This window comes from Hemibagrus wyckioides, linkage group LG03 (assembly GCF_019097595.1).
Source record: "Hemibagrus wyckioides isolate EC202008001 linkage group LG03, SWU_Hwy_1.0, whole genome shotgun sequence".
Taxonomy (NCBI): domain Eukaryota; kingdom Metazoa; phylum Chordata; class Actinopteri; order Siluriformes; family Bagridae; genus Hemibagrus; species Hemibagrus wyckioides.
Genome location: NC_080712.1, coordinates 16,400,445 through 16,424,490, shown reverse-complemented (window position 1 = coordinate 16,424,490; position 24,046 = coordinate 16,400,445). Strand labels below are relative to the sequence as shown.

The following is a 24,046-nucleotide window of genomic DNA, read 5'->3' as shown; positions in this document are numbered from 1 at the left end:
GTGAATAGACAAATTTATTGGGCTTGAAACTATTGACAATAACATCAGGAATGGCTACTTGAATGATTTAAATGAATGAAATGTAGCTCAGAAAACTCGGTATCAGCAGCCTTCAAAATACACTATATGGCCAAAAGTATGTGGGCACAGGCATTTGTGCTCATTTCCAAAACTATAGGCATCAAGTTGTTCCCCCTTTGCTGTTATAATAACCTCCAATCTTCTGGGAAGGCTTTTCACTAGGTTTTGTATCGTTGCTTGTCCTCTGTCCTTCCAGCCTGAAGAGTGAGGTCACTGATGTCAGGTGAGGAGGCCTGTGGTGCATACAACATTCCCGTTCATCCCAGTCCAGTGGGGTTGAGGTCATGACTGTGCAGGCCATTCTTCCACATCATCCTTGGCAAACCATGTCTTCATGGACCTCACCTTGATACATGGGGGCCACTTAGATTCAGTAAAGGGAGACTGTCATGCTACAGCATACAAAGGCATTCTATACAATCATGTCCTCCTAACTTTACGGCAACACTATGGTGTCTGCGTAGTTTTGGCCATATAGTGTACATTGTGTTGCAATTTGCTTTTAGCCTATTTTGTAGTTGTATAAAAAACTTAATAGCGTCTCTTATCGGAAATTAGAGCAGGCAAACATCTTTCTCTGATGCAACTTACCTTACCCTGACCATGCTTGTCAAACAGATAAAGCCATGCTAGCCTTCAGTGTATGAGATGTCTTTGCTTTGTTTAAATGAATAAAATTAAAGAATGTGTTATTTATCAGAGCTACACTATATGGCCAATAGTATGTTGACACTGGGCCATCTTCCCCAAGCTGTTGCTTAAAGTTGGATACAGTGAGGTTCATAAAGACATTGTGCCCCTGTTTGGTGTGAAAGAACTTGAGTGGTCTTTACTGAGTAGAGAAACTGAATTGCCGACTGTGTGCCAGGTCTCCTTGCCCAATATTGGTGGTTGACCTCACTAATGCTCTTGTGGCTGAATGAGCAAAAATCCTCAGAAAGTTCACATTGCTGCAGCCTACACCACTACAAAGCCACAATTATAATATTGTCAATTACAGATAATTAGTGGGGTGATAGCATGGAGCACACAATTTTAGAATTATAATATTAGGCTGAAAGAAATGAGAAGTTATGTGGAAACAGGGAAGATACAGAGAAGATGGGAATTTAGAACTAGTAGTTCTTTACAAGAAAATATGTGCTCTCAGCAGTTTTTATCCTCCTTTTTAAGTGGAAAGCCCCCTTTCCACCAGCTGGTTATTTATACACCTGGGCATGAAGAAAAAATCACCAGAAGTGGGGCATTTCCAGGCCATGTCTCTAGAGAACAATAAAAAGATAGCCTGTACATGGCTCTGACAGAACAGACTCCTGAGCTTGTTATAGCTAGCATTGCACAGTGCTGCTCTGCAGGACATCATTTGAGCACGAGCCACTGCCATCACAGCTAATTGGCTTAGCAGATGCCTGCTGATCAGCCTGAATCAGGAACCTCAGTGTCACTAAGAGTGTAGTTATAATCTCTTTAGGCCAAGCTCCTGTTGTGTTTAGGCTTTTTAGAAGCATTATACATTATTTCAATTAATGATGATGCAATTTTAATATATACAGAAGGCTGAAGAAGTTTTGTCATTTATGCATGGAGCAGCAAGGCTTTAATATCGGATAGTTGGCAAATCACACAGCATTTTAACCTCATTTTAAAATCTCTCTTAACAGGACAGTTTGTGACAGGGTTGCCAGATTGGAATAGTTTACAAATTACCTCACAGCCAAGATCTTGTTTTATAGCAACTAATTGAAATAGGTAACTTATATACTTCCACAGAGGAAGTGTAAGTACAGTTGTTCATACACGGAATAGTGTATGTCTTTATGTAGTCAATGCTCAATAGCCCTATTATTTTAGGTTTACTTAAAAGAATCACTAGTAGTAGCTTATAAGTCAAGCATTTTAGCAACTTTATTTTGTATGCTGCTGTCCTTTGGTCACAATTTTTGGTCACAAGCCAGTGTTGCTTTTATGACTAAAAAACGTTCATACATGGGCATATGTTAGGGAGTAATTTAACTTTAGCATTGAAGAGCGTTGGGGTGGGGACGCTGTGGATGGAGGAGGTATATGTTTACTCGCTCTCTGTTTCATGTCTGCATAGTATACAGTACAAATAAAAGCCAACCTTTCTCCCCTCCCCTTAGGGAAAGGCTGGATTTAGCTCATCACAAGTAGAGCCCAAACATTAGAAGCACCTGTTGCTATGAGGACATGATCAGAGTGGGTGTGGCAGTTTCACATTCAGATTGCTAAATGTTTCTGATTTTCTTTGTTATTCTGGTTGTATTTCCTTCCTTTTTTACGCTTCTTTTTTGCCTTTTCTATATTCTCTAGTTTTCCTCTGTGAGAGGTACATCTAAGAACAATATGCATTCAGAAGTCTTAGGTATATTTTCTTTATAGTGATTATATTATTTAAAAATCTAAAGCCTCTGTTGATTTCCTCCTTGGTGTTGGAGGTGCCTAAATTGACAGGAAAGCAGCCAGTCATCACTCACTTATTGCTACTCTACTGTATTTGAGGTCCCAAGATACCATGAGTGGTTAGTGTTTCTCTGATTTGGTATGTGAGTTGCCATGGTGCACAGCTCCCCAGTGGGGCATTGTGGACTAAAGCTGAACAAGTCTAGCAAGCACATCCTTACCATCAGCATTGACCTGTAATTTATGATAATACGGGGGATTTTTTAGCTATTAAAATATAGCTATTTTATCTCTCGGCTGTGTGTTGTCAAAAATGATAGTGTTTGTGTGAGTAAGAGCAATAGCAGCATAGTGCATAGCATAGAAGGGAAGGGAAGGGAACGGAAGAAGTAATGATATTAAACAGACACACAGCCTTAAGAGTCTAGTTTACTATGATACCAGTGTCAACATTGTTGCAGTGACCCAGGGTGAATGTAATTGCCACAACATGGTTAATATTGATCTAAATCAGGACATAATCAGCTAGAGCACTGATTTCTTCCTGGATAAGACTGTGCTTGTCTTTGGGAGTATTTGGCATCAAAGGAAACAAAGCGACGAAAATGTGTTTGATCAAGAACCTGCCATCAAACCTCCATTCTGCTGCTACACCAATCAGACATAACATTAAAACCACCTGGTTAATATTGTGCAGGTTCCCCTTGTGCCGCCAAAACAGCTCAGATCCGCCGAGGCATGGCCTCCACAAGACCTCTGAAGGTGTGCTGTATCTGGCATCAAGACATTAGTAGCTGTAGTCCTGTAGGTCCTGTAAAATCTAAGGTGGCATCTATGATGCCCATTAGATGCACTGTAATTTGTGTTGCATATGCACCCAGGAGATCACATGATGTAAAAGAAAATGTGATTCATCAGACCAGGTCACCTTTTTCTGTTGCTCCCTGGTCCAGTTCTGATGCACACATGCCAACTGTAGGTGGTGGACATGGATCAGAATGGTCACTCTGATCACAAGTCATGATGGACTGTGTGTTCTAACACCTTTCTATCAAAGTCACTCAGATTCTTATGCTTGCCCATTTTTCATGTTTCCATGCTATTCTGTGGTTTTAATGTTATTGTCTGATCAGTCTAAATGCCTATAATTATGATAATATTACAATCAGCCTACAGATGTTCCTCACACTTAGAAATGAGATCAGGGCAGAAAAACAAGAGCATGTTTGCCAATATGTGTTTGTGTTGTGGAGCAATGAGCTTGTTATAATGAGTTTTTTTGCCTGAATTTTATTTACTTTTAAAGTGGTATGACAAGTGGTTGCCATTTCTCTCTCACTCTCTTTCTCTCTCACTGTGCATTTTCTCCTGTACTTTGATACTATATTTCATATACTGCATCACAGAAAGAGCACCATAAACAGAAGAGGAGGTCTCCTGACTTAACCCCTTGAGGCCTACATTAAACCTGTAAAACGGGTGGATTATGTGCATGCAAACTATATCATCACAGACAGGCCAGATGTACATTCCTCCTGTCAGTCAGAAAATGCTTTGATTTACCATGCTGAAACACACTTGCAGTTTTTTAGATTTTTGAATATGATCATTCTTGCGGCTATGGTGAGAGACAAACGGCTCTGGCAGCAGGAGAGACTATCAATTTTCCCCTTTAAATTTATATGGCAGTTTGATGATTGAAGAGAAGGTTAACACAGGTTCCCTAGTTTATCCATCCTAGTTTTGAAATGAGAAGCTGAAATGGGTAATATTTAAAGAGAATGTCCATGAGCTGATAGTTAGTAGGAAGTAAAACAGCAATTAATGGTGGTTTGTTAGTAATGGCTTTGTTATGGTGCTTTTTTTTCCCTCTATATTTTCTCATCAGTCTGGTCACATGCCAATTCTCACCCACCAGCTACTTCTCCTCTATCATGCAGCAGCTACCCATAGGGGGGTGAAGGCTAACACATGCTTTTGCTGGGACATGTAAAGCCAGCCAACTGCATGTTTTATAAATGCTGCACATGCTGCATCACAGTGTAGCAAAACACACTTGGAGGAAAGCTTAGATCTGGCTCTCTAGAGTCCCACTCATGGATTGGAATTCATAATCTCCCTGATGACAGGGTGAATGCTTTTCTGTTGCCCCGCTTGGGGCAACGGGGTGAAGGCGTGGTGTGGTGGAGCATGGTATATCTTTTTAATTGAAGTCATACTGTTATACTTTTACCAATAGTACATCAAAAAAATGTTCTTTAACATTTTTAAAACTTCCATATCATGAATATGGTCAATATGGTCTTTATATCAGTTGCTGTTTTAAGATTCAGATTGAATCCTGTGACATTTTCTGCTGTCTTTGTCTTATTTTTTAAGCCCCCCAACACACTAGTAGATATTCTCTTGCTTCTTTGTAGCACTAAGCAACATATATGTGTTCAGGAAAGTATAGGCAGTTTATGGCCACAAATAAATTCTAACCATTCTTAAGCTTCAGCATTTTTTTTTACTTGGATTTAAGGTTTGCAGACATTTATTCGTTTATTTCTTTTGTGCTTTCTGATATCCAAGTGACCTGGATGTGTTGACCTGAGCCTTGTTGTGGAATGTGGAAAGAAAAAAAACTTGAAAGAGGAATAAAAACATGCACAAATAAGCCTGCGCGCACACACACACACGCACACACACACACAACATTTTGAGAGGCACTTGAATACTGTGGTACCCTCCCACACAAGTCTCGATACTTTATCCATCAACACAATTTTCATATTCAAAAGTCCTGTCTGTTTATAGCATATAAAAAACTGTAGAAACTGTATACAATACATACATTAGCATTTCTGCATACTTTGGTTCTGTGCACAAACTAGAAACCTCCCCTTCAGTGTTCCTCCCCTTTCCAAATATAGTCTGCAGGGGGTCATGAAGATGGAGATGGCAGTGGAGCCCCTCTGTTCAAGGTTGATGAATGACTGTACTGCTATTTTGGGGGCTGAGAAAGGATTGCCTGTGTGGAGATCAGCGAATAAATGAACCAGTCAGCACTACTGGGACATATATTTTTACAGTCCAACCAATAAAATGAAGCTAGAAATATGGAGAGACCTTCCCGCCTTGCACACAAAATGAAAGAGATGCCATATTTTCCTATCACCCACCCTCAACCAATGTTTCATTTTTTTTCCCTAGTAAGAAACAGAGAAATCTGGTTAAGAGTGAGCATCCTACAGTCTACATGCTAGTATTTTTCTCCTGTTCAAGATATCAGTTTCTATGCTAATTACATCTCCTATCCAATCTGTAATATAGCCATAAATATGCTTCATGCTGTTCCCTACCTTACTTTATTTTACAGTGTATGTGCTCCAGAGAAAAGTTGATGTGGTTTTAATTAATTACCGACTCAATTTATTGATTTTTGAGCCTTAGGATTAACCACATGAAAATGTATAGCTCCCACCTAAATCATTAAAAATCACTTTGTTGTAAACCTTTCTTAAATATTAAAATATCATCTTTAAATACTGGAGAGAATCTGTGACTGCTTTATTAACCCGACTCAATCAAATGTGTAATGACTATAAACCCACAAACATGAGTATGTGCCATATTTTTTTATCTTTTATCAGCAGGTTACATTTGGACAGTAATGAGAAAACTGTGTAATTGACCACACAGTGATATTTAATAGACATGAGCAAACAAATAGTATATAGTAAAAGAGTGTATTATGGAAACCTTCAGCATACTTCCGAATATGCTAAAGGAAAAAAGTCATTCAGGAATGAATTCTCACAGTGAACATTTGTGTCCAGCTGATCCTAAGTAGGTGTTAATGGGACACTGGGGAGATTACTGCTCACAGAAAGACAGACACTTATACGGTTACAGAAGGATTTTGGTGTTTAGGATAAAGGAGTATATATTTTCCTGTGGTTTTGTCTAGGGACACAGATATAAATTAGCTTTGAATGTGCCAGGGCCAAAGCTTAGGCTTTTAGTGCAGTAGTAATGCTCATGTAATAATGTAACATTAACTCTGTGAGCAGGAAAGAGAAAGAGTCTGCGTTTCCTGTCATTTCTATCTGCAGCAGTTACTCATAAACATTTGCTATAATATAACTTTGTTTTTTCTTGTTAAATCGTCTCTACAGCTCACACTTCTGATTGCATTATGCCAGGCAGTTACATGTCTTCTTGTTCGTCATCAGTTCCCCATGCCCCTGTTACCCATTTTTTATGTCTGCGTTTCAGATTCAGATCCACTGTATTTCATAAAGCAGCCATTTGCCTAGCCAATGCTGGGAACAACCATTACATAACATTATGCATCTTATTCAGTCCTTAATGCATGACTGGGCAGTTGCATAACAGGTCACATTTTTCAGTTAACTCCATGATGATCAGCTATTTTTTCTGTTTTGATTTGTTTTTTTCTTTCTGTCTTTTTTCCCCTTAAGTGAAGCTGTGGTTAAACAGACTACTCATTAGCAAAGAAGATAATCAGTGGAAAATGCATTCAGTGCAAGCATCTATTTATTCATTCTTTTTTCCTTTTTTTTTTTAAAAATTTTTTTTCGACTCACTGAGCATTTGCCTGCTGTAGCTTCAGATTCCTGTTCTTGGTTCACAGGAGCAGAAGCTGATGTGGTCTTCTGATGATAAAGCTCATCCACTTCAAGGTTTGACATGTTGTGCATTCTGAATGCTTTTCTGTTCACCACTGTTGAAAAAAGTGGTTATTTAAGTTAAGCCTTCCTGTCAGTTTAAACCAGTCTGGCTATTCTTCTCTGACCTTTCTCATCAAAAAGACATTTCTCACTGGCTGTATTTTGTTCAACATCATACTAGAGGTAAGTGTGTGTGTGTGTGTGTGTGTGTGTTTGTGTCTTGGCCAGCCACACATGCCAGCAGGTATCTGACATAAATGTAAGATAAGATTGTGGCAAGTGGATGAGTAATACCCATTTAGAGAGAAGAACCCAGTGCTGAGTGCATGATAAACCACAAGCTAGCTTTCAGCATACAAATTACTTAGTGGCACCTGCAACAGACCCTCAGTACCTCTATTCTTTCTGTGTGAGGAGCACAAGAAAGCAAGCAAAAAAGGGACCAGCCTCTTTTAGGCTAACCCACTTTCCGTCCAGCCCCTGATGGAACATTTACATACCCTGAAGTGTATTGAAAGTGCTTACATGTTAATGTGTTTGTGATACAGACAGATGGAGGGAACAGTAAATTGCCCACTAGAGATTTCTGATTGGATATTGGTCTATTTTTTGTAGACAACATGGTCAGCATTTTTTTGTCTGTGCATATAGCCGTACTGATATGACAAGTAACTTTTTAAATTATGCAAATATTAACCCCACTTCCTACATTTCTAGACCCTAGAAGTGTCCAAAATGCTCAGAGAAGATTTGTGAACAGCTTGTCTTTTTTTTTTTGGTTTGTACAAAAGTTATTTGGAGAGGAAGGAGGTGCCGTCTGTAACGAAATTCCCTGCCTAGTCTTCCTATTTTAACCCAGTCAAGCTGCTTCGGAGGGAATCAGATCGAAAAGGTTCATTAGATGTGTCCAAACTGTTTCACAAATATGAGCATGCATGAGGCTCTGCATGAGGGAGGCATAAGAGGCCATCTTAAAATTTTTAAATGCTGTACCTGAGCTTTTGGTATGCGTTAGTTTCTAGTTGTACTCAGTAACCCTGCAATGTTATATTATAATATTGCACTATTTTGGCACAACAGCTGTGAACATTCATTCTGCTTCTCTTCTATATGAAGTAAGTGTCTAGGGCCATGTTTCTCAGTGTGGAGCCTGGGGACCTCGAAGGAAGCAGAGCCAGGGCATCCACAGTTTTCTAATTTTGTTAGTGATAAACAAAACAACCTTTTTGAAGGTTATTATAGATTATTATGGGGCCCATGCTCCTGTTGCTTCAGTAGAGCGCTCTCACTGCCGCGGTCTAGGTTCGATTCTGGGTGCTAACCCAGCCGCTGAAGAGTTAACTCTCAAGCCCGGATTAAATGCGTCAGGAAGGGCATCCAGCATAAAACCTGTGCCAAATCGAAACGTGCGGACCAAATGATTCGCTGTGGCGACAGGGAGCAGCCGAAAGAACAACAACAACATGGGTTTCATGGAAAAGCTAGAAGTTAAACAGTGTGTATATACAGTATCTCACAAAAGTGAGTACACCCCTCACATTTTTGTAAATATTTTATTATATCTTTTCATGTGACAACACTGAAGAAATGACACTCTGCTACAATGTAAAGTAGTGAGTGTACAACCTGTATAACAGTGTAAATTTGCTGTCCCCTCAAAATAACTCAACACAGCCATTAATGTCTAAACTGTTGGCAACAAAAGTGAGTACACCCCTAAGTGGAAATGTCCAAATTGGGCCCAAAGTGTCAATATTTTGTGGGGCCACCATTATTTTCCAGCACTGCCTTAACTCTCTTGGGCATGGAGTTCACCAGAGCTTCACAGGTTGCCACTGGAGTCCTCTTCCACTCCTCCTACTTTTATGAGATACTGTATATATATATATATATAATATTTTTGTTGCCCTCTAAAGAGAATCTCTAAGTATATGCATGGATTTGATTTTTAAAGCCTGTGTGTGGCATTACAAATCAGTTTGTAGAGAGATTTCTTGCATGAAGATAGACTATATTGCCAAAAGTATTCGCTCACCTGCCTTGACTCGCATATGAACTTAAGTGACATCCCATTCCTAATCCATAGGGTTCAATATGACGTCGGTCCACCCTTTGCAGCTATAACAGCTTCAACTCTTCTGGGAAGGCTGTCCACAAGGTTTAGGAGTGTGTTTATGGGAATTTTTGACCATTCTTCCAGAAGCGCATTTGTGAGGTCACACACTGATGTTGGACGAGAAGGCCTGGCTCTCAGTCTCCGCTCTAATTCATCCCAAAGGTGTTCAAAGGTGTCCAAAGTTCATCCACACCAGACTCTGTCATCCATGTCTTTATGGACCTTGCTTTGTGCACTGGTGCACAGTCATGTTGGAAGAGGAAGGCGCCAGCTCCAAACTGTTCCCACAAAGTTGGGAGCATGGAATTGTCCAAAATGTCTTGGTATGCTGAAACATTCAGAGTTCCTTTCACTGGAACTAAGGGGCCAAGCCCAGCTCCTGAAAAACAACCCCACACCATAATCCCCCCTCCACCAAACTTTACACTTGGCACAATGCAGTCAGACAAGTACCGTTCTCCTGGCAACCGCCAAACCCAGACTCGTCCATCAGATTGCCAGATGGAGAAGCGCGATTCGTCACTCCAGAGAACGCGTCTCCACTGCTCTAGAGTCCAGTGGCGGCGTGCTTTACACCACTGCATCCGACGCTTTGCATTGCACTTGGTGATGTATGGCTTGGATGCAGCTGCTTGGCCATGGAAACCCATTCCATGAAGCTCTCTGCGCACTGTTCTTGAGCTAATCTGAAGGTCACATGAAGTTTGGAGGTCTGTAGCGATTGACTCTGCAGAAAGTTGGCGACCTCTTCGCACTATGCGCCTCAGCATCCGCTGACCCCGCTCCGTCAGTTTACGTGGCCTACCACTTTGTGGCTGAGTTGCTGTCATTCCCAAACACTTCCACGTTCTTATAATACAGCTGACAGTTGACTGTGGAATATTTAGGAGCGAGGAAATTTCACGACTGGATTTGTTGCACAGGTGGCATCCTATCACAGTTCCACGCTGGAATTCACTGAGCTCCTGAGAGCGACCCATTCTTTCACAAATGTTTGTAAAAACAGTCTGCATGCCTAGGTGCTTGATTTTATACACCTGTGGCCATGGAAGTGATTGGAACACCTGATTCTGATTATTTGGATGGGTGAGCGAATACTTTTGGCAATATAGTGTATGTAGTAAGGCTTTACCTGTGCTTTAGAGTTCACAGCTACAACTCCGTGGTTGAGGCATTTTTGTGTAGCAGTTTGTGACTGAAGTAATTCAGGCGGTAAACAGCTGTTCAGACCTGATTTATCATGGAAAACAGAGCGTGTTGGAGTGGTTTTAACAGCCTCTTAATAGGCTCTCTTTGGGTAAACCTTTATGTGAAGTGGTGTGAAGGCGAAAGGAGATTTACTGTGCACATGCCCTAATTGTACATGTAATAACATGCAGCTCTACCCTACAATAGTGCTCCATTAGTAGACTCAATTTCCTCCGCAGCACATGCTGTTCACTACACATGCTTGTAAGCCTTCATCAGCACTCCCACTCACACACACTTTGAGCAGGAAAGCAATCTCTCCAGAACAGTAGGGGCAAGGTTATACATTTTCACAAACGCATATTTTTTTTTTTCTTCGAGTGGTTGATTTAGTGTGTTACGTGTGCTGTGTGTCTGTGAGTGTGTGCCAGCGTACCTTTGGAGAGGGATAGAGTCTGACTACTGTAACCTTACATGGACAGCATCAATACAAGGATGACACATTATGTCCATCTGCTCTTCTTCAAATTATCATTAATGTCATAACAAGCCAACGGGCTAAGGGATGATAGTGAAACGTGTTTATGTAGTTGGAAGTGTGTGTGTGTGTATGTGTGTGTGTGTGTGTCTTCTTACTGTCAACCTGTGTCTCTAGTAAAAACAGTATTACTAGAAAAGTAGCATGAGAACTCTCACCAGCAATATGAGAATTGTCAGCCATAAATTCATCACATGTTAAATTTTGTGTTTTTTTTGTTTTGTGTTTTATTATTATTATTATTATTATTATTATTATTATTCCTATTATAAAGAGAGTGTATTATGGCTGTGAAATATCCACTGTGATAGAGAATTATGGAAAGAACCTTGGGTGAAAATGAGCTCCATAATTACAACAGAATACACATGAGATATGAGCACAGAGCATACAGAAGATAGCAAAAATGTGCCTTTCATGTTGAAGACCTGTTTTCCGTGTCAGAGTGAGGGTTACTGATCTCCAAATTCCCCACGTTCGATATGGTTATATTGAGCTCTCGCTCATATCTTACTTCTCTCCATGTGCATGTGTCTCTGTGTCTAACCTCTCTGTCATTCTGACTCTGAGAGATATTTATCTGACAGTGATTTGGCCAGATGACAGTGGGCTCTTTCTGGGTCTGCTCTTGTCTATCTCTCTGTCTCTACCTATGCCAACTAGAAAGAGCTGTCTGACCCAGAACAGCCAGCCGTGACGGTGTCACACTGTTGGAACTCTCACAGTGTATTTGTGCATATATGTGTGTGTGTGTGTGTGTGTGTGTGTGGACATTAAGCTTGCAGACTGCATAATTGCCAGGAAAATTGAGTTAGGTATTGCCTGGTGTGGCTGTCAAAGCATTACTTTCTGGGGTGAGTGAGTTTGCTGCCTTTATAAAGGATAAAATTCCCATCTGTCTGGGAGAGAGAACAAGTTTGTTTTTAATTCACCACATTTCATTCCATATTTCTTTCAAATTAGCCTCTAACACTGATCAGGTTTTATTAAATAGTTTTTGAAAATGACTGAGTAAAAAAAAAATAAAGAATGGAGGAATTTAAACTCCATCTTTTCTTTTAGATATCTTTGGCAATGATCAAACCTCCCCTTCACCCATTCACTCATTCCTCTTATCTATTTTACGTCATGAGGTAGTGTTGTTCCCTGTTCAGTTAATCATAGTTTTCCTGTGGAATCCGGTGAACAGTGGAGTGCAGTTGAAAAGGAAAAAACAAAAAGCATTCGCCATTTATTTTTAATTACATCTAGGAAATTCTCTGTTTTTATGGCATAGCTTGCTGTCAAACAACTAATTTGATTATTCTTTACCTCTAGGTGTTAAAGCTTTATTGACTGTATCTGATAATTAGTCATTTACTTTCATAAAGTGGAAGCTGTTAAACTTTCTTTGTTCCTCAGATTACCTAGAGCAATATGGCAATAAGTGGCATCAGTGATGAAAGCATTAGATAACTTACTACGGTGAACTGGATTGGTCTAATATGTCTTGGGATTCCAATAGTGGATTAGGAGGATAAGAGGTGAGGATAGTGGCTGGGTGAAGGCCCACTGTCTCTCATTAAATAGCAGTGTGTGTCTCATAGCAGACACTCTTCTTTCTAGTAGACCTCCTGCATGCCATCAGACAGGATAAAGTATTACGATTCTGCAAAACAGCTATACATTGATTGCTTTTGTCCCAGTAGCTTGTGATGGCTTTTCTGCTTCTTGAACAGAGACAGTGAGTCAAGGACAGACAGGAAGAGTTTAGCAGCGAGTGTGATAAGAGTATTTAAAGTGAAATGCAGGGCTTGCTCCATCTGAAAGGAACCCAACTCCTCCCTAGAGCATTACTAACACCTGCATGGAGACAGAGCACTTACTGAGTAAGCTAAGAATGCCATACAACACCGTATCATTTTCTCTGTCGCCCTTCTCAAACACACATGCACACACCTTATGCACATGGACCAAACAGAAGTATCACTCTGTCAGAGGCAGGTCACCCAGCAGTGGCTTAGGAGGGGTTGTGTCTGGGCTCTCATGTTTCGTCTGCACCTCCTCCTCAGGAAGCTGCTAAGGAGGGAAGAATTTCAACTACTGGTGTTTCTGGTCCTCCTCTCCTCCACTCTAATCTCCTCTCCTCTACTCTCTTCCCCTCTAATCGCCTCTCCTCTCCTGTCCACTCCACTTCTCTCCTCTCCTCATCTCTTCTCCAAATTTTACCTTTTCTCACTTCCTCTCATCTCACCTGTCCTCTTGTCTCCTGCTCATACAGTGCCTGTGCCTTGCATGTCTATTAAACCCCTCTCCAGGACCTGAGTGCTGAGACAGTCCAGGCTACAGTGTGTAGAAACACTTATTCCCAGCACAGTAGCAGCAGTAGCCACAGGACCTCTATTCACTCATGGCTCCAAATCCACATACTCGGGCTATTGTGAGCATCTACTTAGACATCTGTTCTCTTTTATTGAGTTATATGAACACTTTCAAACACCCCTTCTGGGACTTCATCTCAGTATAGACTCTGTAAGGCAGATATGGTTCACAGAATGTCCCTGGCTCACTCATTTATCTCCCCATATTTCTCTTTATGTTTTGTCTTTCTGTCCTCCTACCTGCCTGTCACATCCCCCGCTCCCTCTTCTGCTACACTTGTCCTTCACCTCTATGTGTTTGTCTTCTCTCATGGTGGCTGTAGCAAAGACGCGCGCTGACATCTGGTTAGCGCAGACCCGTGTGGAGCGGGAACGAGAGGGTGAGGTGGAAGGGAAGAGAAAGAGAGAGTGGATTGAGGGAGTGGGCGTTTGGGGTTTGATGAGAACCTGCTGCTGTCTCCCCATATGCCAGCAGCGTTTATGGAGCCTGTCAGCTGCTGGAACTCACTAGTTTCCCCAGGTCTGGATCCTGTTAGAACAGGATTTGTGCTCATCACATGGAAAAGAGCTTGTGCCTTTAACTCCCACTCTCCTTAATGGTACTCAAAAGGGAAAAGATAGAGAGGGAGGAGGGGAAGAGAGAGAAAGAGTTGGAGAGAGTGAGTTTCCTGGCCCACACCTTCAAAGCCAAGCAGCACTGCATCATGGAAATTTGGCCCTGTTCCTCAGACGCGCGGGTGATGTTGACTGCTCTTAAGAATCATTACGGCTCTAACTCTTCAGCCTGCTGTTTAGTCCATTTCTCTCCCTTTGTCTTTCACACTCTCCCTACAAAGAGGATCATTTTATTTGTCCCTTTGTCACTCAAATAATCCGCAACTCGTTTTCTTTTTGTTTGTTTTTTTGTAATTTGTTTTTTATTGTTGTTGTTGTTGAGACATTGTCTCTGTTTGGGAGTGACTATATGTTGTCTATAGATGTCACTGTACAAATAACTACTTTAAAACTAAACAATGACTCCATGATAATGTGTTGTTATTATGATCACCTACAATTTGAACCTTTGTCAAACGGCTTCACATTACTAAAAATAGATAAGGTTGCACAAAAATTGGCCCAGATGACACAAACACAAGCACTGCCATAGCTTGGACATTGATGCACTATTGCTTCACCAAAATGTAATGTACCAAAATGTGACTGTTGATTAACTTAGATTAAAATAGAAGTACAAATCTAGCACTATATTTGTCAGATTACGTATTCCAGAAGTAAACTGTGTGCAGGTGTTATTATTTGTTCTTTTTGACTAATGAGCCTAATAATTATAATGAGTGATTATTGATGATAAAAGCTTAATAAGTGTTTGCATTCACTCCAGTGAACTATTGCCCAGGAAGAGTTCAGGGGGCAGTAGATGCCTTGGCTGCACCGTGTTTTGTTAAGTAGTTGCTTAGAAATAAAACCCTGTGTTTTATCTAGCCGATCAGTCTTGTAAGATACTGAAGTAGACTTTATAAACAGGGGATTAGTTAATAGACTCTTGGCAGGGGGACATCCTGTCTTCTGCCTGTCCTCCCGAAGACAGAGTGCAAAATCCAGTAGTGAGCAGCACGCAATAGCTCATTGTACTGTTACATCAGCCAGCCAGAGTGGAGCAGAGAGAGGAGCGAACGGATTAGGAGTGTTTGTGGACGGAACAGTGCAATAAGTCTGCAGTTAGCGCAGGGCTGGGTGAGCTTTATGGGCTCCCTTAGTGTTTTATTTGGCTGTAAGCGTGAGGTTTGATGCAGCCTCCCTCTGTAAAAGTGTTTGGGGGATTGCAGGGGAACAACACTCCTTTAACGTCTAGTGTGTAATGTGTCTCACATCAGAGCTGGGGTGGAGGAGTTATGATGAGAGCCGCATAGCTCTATTAGTTCAGTCAGATTAAATACCGCTTCATGATAGTATGTTTAGCAGTTTATTTCTCAATATAGTTAGCATTGCATAGTTTAACTTCTCATTAATTTGTTGATTAATGAAATGGATTTTAGGACTTATGTTAAGGGAAAGCCCCTGTGCTTCTTTTATAACACTCTGTGAGGTAGACTTATTTTAGAGAAAATAAAATAATAATGGGACATGGCTATGGCATTATGGGAACAGTTTCAGTACCCTGGACAGCACCATTTTGATTGGACAACACCAGACCTCCATGTTGTAAATGTTATAAATGAAAGTCTTTCTTATTTCAGTCACTTCAAAAGCTGGAATTTCATTAATATTAGAATGGCCAGTGCCCATATAAAAAGCTATAACTATAATATAAGGAATCAATTTTAAACCAAATAAATAAAAATTGGTGTTAAAACAGGGGATATGAAATGCCAGGGAGTCAAACAAAATTTCTGTAATTTATTATTTATTAATGAATGTGTAATGTATATATATCTCTCTGGTAAGGCTCAAACTAAGTGTAGACATGCAATGTTATTAACTGTTGTGTGCTGTGTGTATGAGGCAGGGACTGCGTTTTCACATAGATGTAGATGTACTGTAATGTATTTGGGGAAACGATGAGTTATCAGGATAAAAGATGTAGTCTAAACAGTCAAAGTGTCAGAAGATTCTATGAAATGATTATGCAAACTCGCAAAACATTAACATTAATTCATTCTGCTTACTGAGATAAAACAGCATAGTGATTATAATGTTTACAGTCAAAATGGCAGCTATGGCCTTACTCTTAGGTGATTTGTAGTATTGATCTTATACAGAGGCCAAACTAAAATGTGCATGTTGTTGCTGTTCTTCTACTTTTGGCTGCTCCCTGTTCGGGGTCGCCACAGCGGATCGTTTGGTCCGCATGTTTTGGCACAGTTTTTTGCCGGATGCCCTTCCTGATGCAACCATCCCATACATGTGTTTGACAAAATTCAGATGTAAATAGATATGGCTTGGCTCATCATTGTAGCACTTCACAGGGTCCTTGGTTCATTCATGATCAAAGGACTCTAGATCCATGACAGCTATGACCAGAACAAGTGAGTGAGTGTGATCAGTAGATACCAGACCCTTGGGGGATATGGTAGCTTAGTGGGTAAGGTGATGGATTTCTCATTAGAAGAAGAACGAGTATCCACTGCTGGACTCTCAATCACTCAGTTGTATAAAATGTAAGTTGTTCTGGATAAGGGTGTCTGCTAAATGTCATGGATATACAGTAAATTCCTTTCCTAAATATGTCAAAATATCTTTCAGGGTCTTTGTAGTGTTAAGGAAACTGCTGTCCTTATTTTACACACCTCAGTATACTGTTTGATTTATCTGAGATACTGAAGCACTGAAGGGTGGAAATACTATTTCTCAATTAATTTTACATGTCATGTCAGTCTCTTCATATACAACAGCCACAACCTTTTTCTTCCCACAGCTGACTAATATCTAAGCGATGTGTTCTTCAGATGTGTAAATGTTTAGATATTGTGTGTTCATAGTATTCATTCTGTACTGTGTACACAAACCCCATTCATCCGTGATTAAATTACCATCTTGGGCGTCTGAGGTCTCTTTTTAGTGAGATTATAACATCCACTGAACATTTCTTTAAATAGCTGTAGGATCATCTTATCTTCTTCCACTAATACAGTGCTGATAAATAAAACTACATTGGTATTAGAGCATCAGACATTTTCCGACACATCGGCTTCCAGCTGAGTCTACAAATACTCCCACATTCACCCAAACACATTCTCACCCAGCAAAACCAAATGAGTCTAAATTTAACACCGTAATGCCCTTTTGTTTGTTAGAGTTAAACCAGGATGATTGTTGTCAAGTAAATGTTTGTAAACAAGCAGAGATTATAACGCGGTCAGGAACCATGTCACACTGATGAATTTGGTCTGGGATTGTCCGTGTAATTGTCCATGCTTTCACGCTTTGCAGTGTACAAGACTTTGTTTGCATAGTGGAGCTGTTAAGTTGCCGTGCAGTTGCATATAAACACAGGCTATTGCGTGTAAACAGGAGCAGCTGCTGCTGGGCTGGAAGACAGAGTGATGTGGAACTTGTGCTTTTCCCAGATAAGAGCAGAATCATGGACACAATACAGTACACTTAAATGGACTAAAGCTAAGCCAAACTTTAATCATTTTATAAAAGATATTAAACAATATGGTACCACATTAGACAAGAGTAAGAACAAAAAAGCAAGAAAGACCTATGAAGTGTTTTGTCACTTTAAATTGTTGTAATTTTAACCCCTGGCTTGAAAGTTTCTTTTTTCTTTTTTTTTTTCTCTCTTTTTCTTTCTCTTCTTTATCTCTCACTTTATACTCTTGAAATGCGTTTTTGGTAATTTGTACTTGTTGCAAGTGGTTTATGCTTGTACAAATCTGTATATAATTTTGGCATAATAAAAAATTATTAAAAATGTTTTTTTTTAAATGCTGGAAAGAACAAACTAGAAGAAAAAAAAAGTACACTTACATCCCTCTCTTCTACTCATCTCTCTGCAGATTTTTCACTACTGGAAAGAAAAGTTAGATTTGGTTTTGTTGTAAAGACCGATATACCGGATAAAATCTTTAAAAGGCATTAGAAATTCTTAAACTATGTAGACAGTAAGTTAACTAAAAACACATAGACATAAGGGAAGTTAAAATACAAAAATATAAAATGTAAAAGAGAATATAATATTACCGCTACTACTACTACTACTACTACTACTACTAATAATAATAATAATAATAATAATAATATAATGAATATAAAAAGACAGATATATGGTATGTTGTGTGCATAAGAATATTTCTAATACTACTACTACTACTACTGCTAATAGTAATAATAATAATAATAATAATAATAATAATAATAATAAAATGTATGTACAGTACATACTGTATATGTTGGTCATTCCCAAACTTTTGCAATAAAGAGAAAATTATCAAATGTCTATGTATGCTGTAACATTATAATTTTCCTTCAGTAGACCATCAGAGGATGTGTCTCTTGCCTCTTCACAAAGCGAGGTTTAGAAAAACATTGTTTTCTAAGGTTGGAGTAGAATAGCATAAGTGGCCTGCACACTACCATGACCTCAACTTCACTGAACACATTTGGGATGAACTGGAACACCAACTGCAAGTCAGTTCTTGTCTGAATTTACTGCCTGAACTTACTAAAGCTCTTGTGGCTGAATGAGCACAGATCCCCACAACCATGTTCCTCAATCTATGGCAAAGCCTTCCCAGATGAGTGGAGGCTATTATAACAGGAAAGGGGGACTAAGTCTATAATCTAATGTACAACAAGCACATATGGGTGTGATTAGCCTGGTGTTTACATTTACAGTTTTGGCAATATACTGTATGTATATGAATGAATTTTGTCCTGTCATTTGTTCATGCTGGAGGCAGGAGGCTGGCCCTTCTGGGAGGAGGCTTTCTGATAGCAGCTGGCAATAATGCTTCCTAGACCACCAGGATCTTTGCAGATGCCAGTATCTACATTTAGACCATACACTTTTTTTGTTATGAAGCATACACACCAGAGTCAGTTTACACAGTTTGTTTGTTTGCTGCGGAAGGATGCTAAGGGCTTTATTCATTTGCAGTGGTTTTGAATTCAGTGAGACCCAAGAAGTTATTGTGCACTGGCACCTAGCATCTTTCTTCCATTCAATTCCCTCCTTACATTCAAAACCACACACAAACACACACACACACACACTCTCTCTCTCTCTCTCTCTCTCTCTCTTTCTCTCTCTCTCTCTCTGCTTTTTCAGTACCTCCAAATTTGTGTGTGTGTGTATGCAATTGAGAAAGAGTTCATGACCTGCCTGTAAAAGAAAAAAAGAGAGGTGATAATAACAGCGGGCTGCAGGGTTGTGGAAAACGCTGACCTCTCACGTCGCTGACCCCTCTCACACTCTTAAGTCCTGCCGACTCAAGAGAGCACAGTACAAAGACAGAAAAGAGAAATGCTTTCTGCTCCTAGCTAATTAAGACCTCTCTACTGAATAAACTGCAGACAGTACAGTTTTCAAATAAAATGTACATAGTAATTAGAAGTGTGTATGTGTATGCAATTGTGTCAGTCTTGTCCTCAGAATTGCAGTTGAGTGAGATTACCACCTTGCACTGTTTACATTGCTGATGATAAAAATATGTGATGTAGTGTCTGGTCAACTAAAACACACATTATACCTCTCATTTCACTCCGCAGGCTCTCAGTCATGTGACTCCCATTTCAGTTATGTGATATATTCTGCTGTGGTTGCTATATTTAGGACAGAATTTTGATGATAATTTTGATTGATCGTGGCATGGTTGTTGGTGCCAGATGGGCTGGTTTAAGTATTTCAGAAACTGCTGATCTCCTGAGATTTTCACACACAGCAGTCTCTAGAGTTTACACACATGGTGTGAAAAACAAAAAATACCGTTATGGGAAGAAAAAAAAAATTGAATTCATTTTAATTTTACTTGTATAGCACTTTTAACCATGGACATGGTCTCAAAGAAGCTTCACAGAAATATAAAATTATAGAATAAAAATTACAAAGTTTAAAATAGCATTTATATTTATCCCTCATGAGCAATCCTAAGGCAACAGTGGCAAGGAACAACTCCCTGAGATGATATGAGGGGAACCAGACTTATAAGGGAACTCATCCTCATCTGGGTGACACCAGATAGTGTGATTATTTATAATGCCCTTCATATAGCTGTATATAGTCAAGTGGAATTGTGCAACCAAGTGCTCCTGAACAACTTATAGGTCAGCGTAATTTCTGAGTTCACTATAGATTTAACACTAACTCCTTCCTGCCGAAGCTTTGAGATGTTCAATGATGAAAACCCGAGCGCACAATTTATAGCCACAACAGCAGTTCAGTGTCGACGCTATAGTCTCCAAGTGGTTCTATCCACTTAGATTTTTTTTAATCATTCATATTTTGAAAGACCCACAGTAGGTCAAGATGGACTGGGCTGTGTTAAGCTTGCTTAGTTGCTGATCATGGGTTAGTTGGTATACAGAGGACTGTTTAGCTCTACTCAGCTTGAAAAGGATTTCAGTAGATGTAGTATATATAAATCAGCTGTATTTGACAGAGCCACAGAACTACAGCCAGACTCACTGTGTGGGTATTGAGTGATGGACTGGATGAAGGCTACTTTCTCAAGTTTTTGGCATCTGTCAGAAAGCCCATTGATCTCTGTGGCTGGTTTGCTGTCACAGTTTAGGTTGTGGGTAGTGTATTTTATTTTGTGTTAACCTGATAGACCTGTGCACACACTGACAGCATGCCAATCCAAGATAGATGTGCAGCACCTTTATACATTTGTAGTAGTGTATTGTACAGATCTGGATGTGAGCTGCCAACCAAGATTAGTTTACAACTCGCCCAGACCAAGCCTGATGCATGGCCATGTCATTGTATGTACTGTTGAAAGACTCTGGTGAACCTTTTAATGAATGGACGGTGTTTTTTACTTTGATGTGTGTTGTCCACGGGTGCATTGTTCCTAGTGAAGCAAAAGGCAAGAAGTGTGTTTGGGATGTATAAGAAAAGTCTTGTGAAGGCAGCTGAAGGTCAGTCTCATTTAGAGTGAGCAGGACAAAACTAAACATGATAAAACATGTTCCCAGAAAATTGATCTTCAGAATACATTTGGTTTTTTTTTCTCCCTCTATTTAAGGCACAGTTACTATGACAGCCATAAGCAATGATTAAATTACTCATTTTTAAGCATGCAGCACATTTCCCAGCACAATGAACACTGCTCTCATTTGTTTAGTTATGGGTTCATGTCATGTGCTTTTGCCCACCGATCAGTTCGTTTGCAAAGTGTGCACCTATACATTAGACTTGTTTTTTTTATTTCCAAGACTTGTGTTTTCTAAATTATCTTTTATATTCTGACCCTCGCCCACGTTTCTGATTATGATGATGAATTGTCCTTGTTTGTTGTCACATGCCTATGCACAGACATGTTTTCACTTCTGACTATGATTCGTGACTTTCCCGCAGTGGTTGAGGTTTCACCTTGAGGTTTCACACTTGCTTCCTGCCTCATCTAACCTCATGTTACTCAACTTTTGTTTTAAGCTAATGTATTTCGTTAAATTTATTGAAGCCTCTGGAAGCATTTTTATGTGCTGAGTTGCAAAATTGGAATAAATTAAAACAGGAATTTAGAGTGGACAAATGTAGTACGAGTGTGTATTTTCTCGAGTTATAGGGTGTGCAGGACTATGTCTGAATGTCAGCTTACCTGATCAGAATTTTTTTTAAAAAATGCAAAGCTGCTCCACAGCACCTCTGTGTATCTCTTAGCATCGTTTTAAAACTCTTTACAGTTTCATTTAACTTCATTACTCATTGCTGTAATCACCTGTTAGCTGTGTTCACAGGAGAAACAAAAGCAAAACATACAACATTAGTTCCACCTGTTACATAATTCTGACTTCTTTGGAAAGACATGTTCAGACCAAACACTTATCACTCATTACTGCTTTTCTACTGACCCCAGATACATGTGTGAGACAGAGTGTGGACCAGGCTGCTGCAGCTGCAGGGAAAACAGTAGTGAGTGTCCAGACCTTTCCTCTCAGACAGAGCAGACTAGGGCTGTTAGCTCAGGCCAAATCAGAGCCAGATGTCTGTGGGTTACTTGTACACGGCATTCAATAACTCACAGAGCAGCCGTTATAACTCAGGCAATAATGGGTTTTGGACTGTGGTTTACCTACTTAATGTATCACAGTAATCCTACTGAAAATTAATTAGCTTATTTTTTCTTGTCGAGAAGGGAAAGACTGTCCACTGTGCTAAGAGATATCTGGTAAACGCTTCTCTTCTCTTCTCTTCTCTTCTCTTCTCTTCTCTTCTCTTCTCTTCTCTTCTCTTCTCTTCTCTTCTGTGTCAGTAAGAGAGAGAGAGAGAGAGACAGATTGCAGCAGTGCCCTCTAGTGTCCTGTTTGGCTATGTAGTGTGAGTTGGTAGTTGTCCAGCATATGAGTGAATTGTTGGCCACTCTTATCATTATTGCTGTATTAGTTTTAATGATTCTTACATGGACAGAACACACACAGGCTCATTATTTCAGTTAAGATCAGTGCTTTTTTTTCACTTACATTGTAGACTCTCTAGACTTATGTCCTAACTGGCACACACATGTGCACACACACACACACAGATGCAGTGCTCAAAAAGTTGAGATCGCTGCTGTGATTTGCGTCAGTGCGAGAAAGTGCTTTCTGGGGTGCAGACTATGGAGGCTGGTGTGTGTCGGCAGGAGTCTGGCACAGTGGCCTCAATGCTCAGTGTGGAATGAAAGACACACATTGTCTAGCTGCGTGCAGAGACGAGTTCTTTACCTACGGCTCTCTGCTCAACTGAGCTGTTCCTTCCTCCAGCACTATTTTCACTAGGCCAGCACACGGCTCAGTTTCCCCCACCTCTGACACTGTGTGCAAGGAGAGATCCCTGAGATCAATTCTGTATGTGTGTTTGTGTATCTACTGTAAAACTGAGGCAGTAATGACTACAGCAGGGACTCTTTTCACAGCTGATGTGTGTGTGAAGGTGCATGTGTCTAATATGCACCTCCAAGCTAAAAAGCCGTGTCATGATGCTGTGTGTGTGTGTGTGTGTGTGTGTGTGTGTGTGTGTCCACACATTTTTCAGCAAACGTATAGACAGCAGGACTTGGCAATATGGGGGAAAATCATACTTTTTCCCCAATACTGATTTCATGGCATCATATCATACAAGTTTTTTTGCCCTTTTAGCCTTCTATGATGACAAAGTAACCTAATGATGGTTGGCAGTTTTAAGATTACAAGGAAATTTGGCTGATCCCTAAATTTCTCTTGTGGTAGTAAATGTTAGATTTAAGCTTTGCATTATTGTTTGTGTGGCTAAATGAGAAGAAATAACATGAGGAAATATTCTTCCTTGTAGTTTGTCCAGTAAGATGTGAGTTTTAGGTCAGTGTGTCTGGCTTTCAGGGGTAAGGGACAGAGCAGACAGACTACACCTCTCAGACACATGCGGAAGGAGTGATTAGTTAAACAGGTGAGGGAAGTCAGTGACTGCTGTTACACACATACGTCACTGCTGATCCACCACAGACACACAAATTACCAGTTTCCTCTCCTCTAAAAGAGAGAGAGAGAGAGAGAGAGAGAAGAAGGAATAGTGATTTAAAACATTCTCCAGACAGAGATAAAAGGGAACACTGAAAATACAATTTAGACCAAAATTTTGTACATCATTAACAATGATATAACAATGACATAATGTGACTCATTATATAACATGTCATTATTGACCACTCTGCCACTATTATAAGATGTATTAATATGTTAAGATTAGATGTTTTAAGTAATGTTATTAACCAAAACTACAGTAAAGCATCACAATCATTCAAATACACTGACAACTATGCCATGAACAGAATAAATAGCTTTGAAGCATGCCTAATTACAGTAGAATAGTTAGTTAGACTATTGAACATGGCACTATGGGTAGCTAGGCTAGGTGTTCAAATTCAGTTGCAAGCTGATTAATGGACTGTGGTCACCAAATCACAGCCAATCATTTCTTATTCATTCCTCTAGATAAGGTCTAAATTACTTGTGTATTACACTGTATTCTGTGTCAGCTTTC

The 24,046-nt window shown here is 39.9% G+C and overlaps 1 protein-coding gene across 8 annotated transcripts in view; it reads left to right on the top strand.

The window, feature by feature from the left end:
* kcnq5a (potassium voltage-gated channel, KQT-like subfamily, member 5a) overlaps positions 1-24,046 on the top strand; it is a 101,311-nt gene that overhangs the window by 50,712 nt on the left and 26,553 nt on the right. The gene's annotated exons all lie outside the window — the stretch shown is intronic.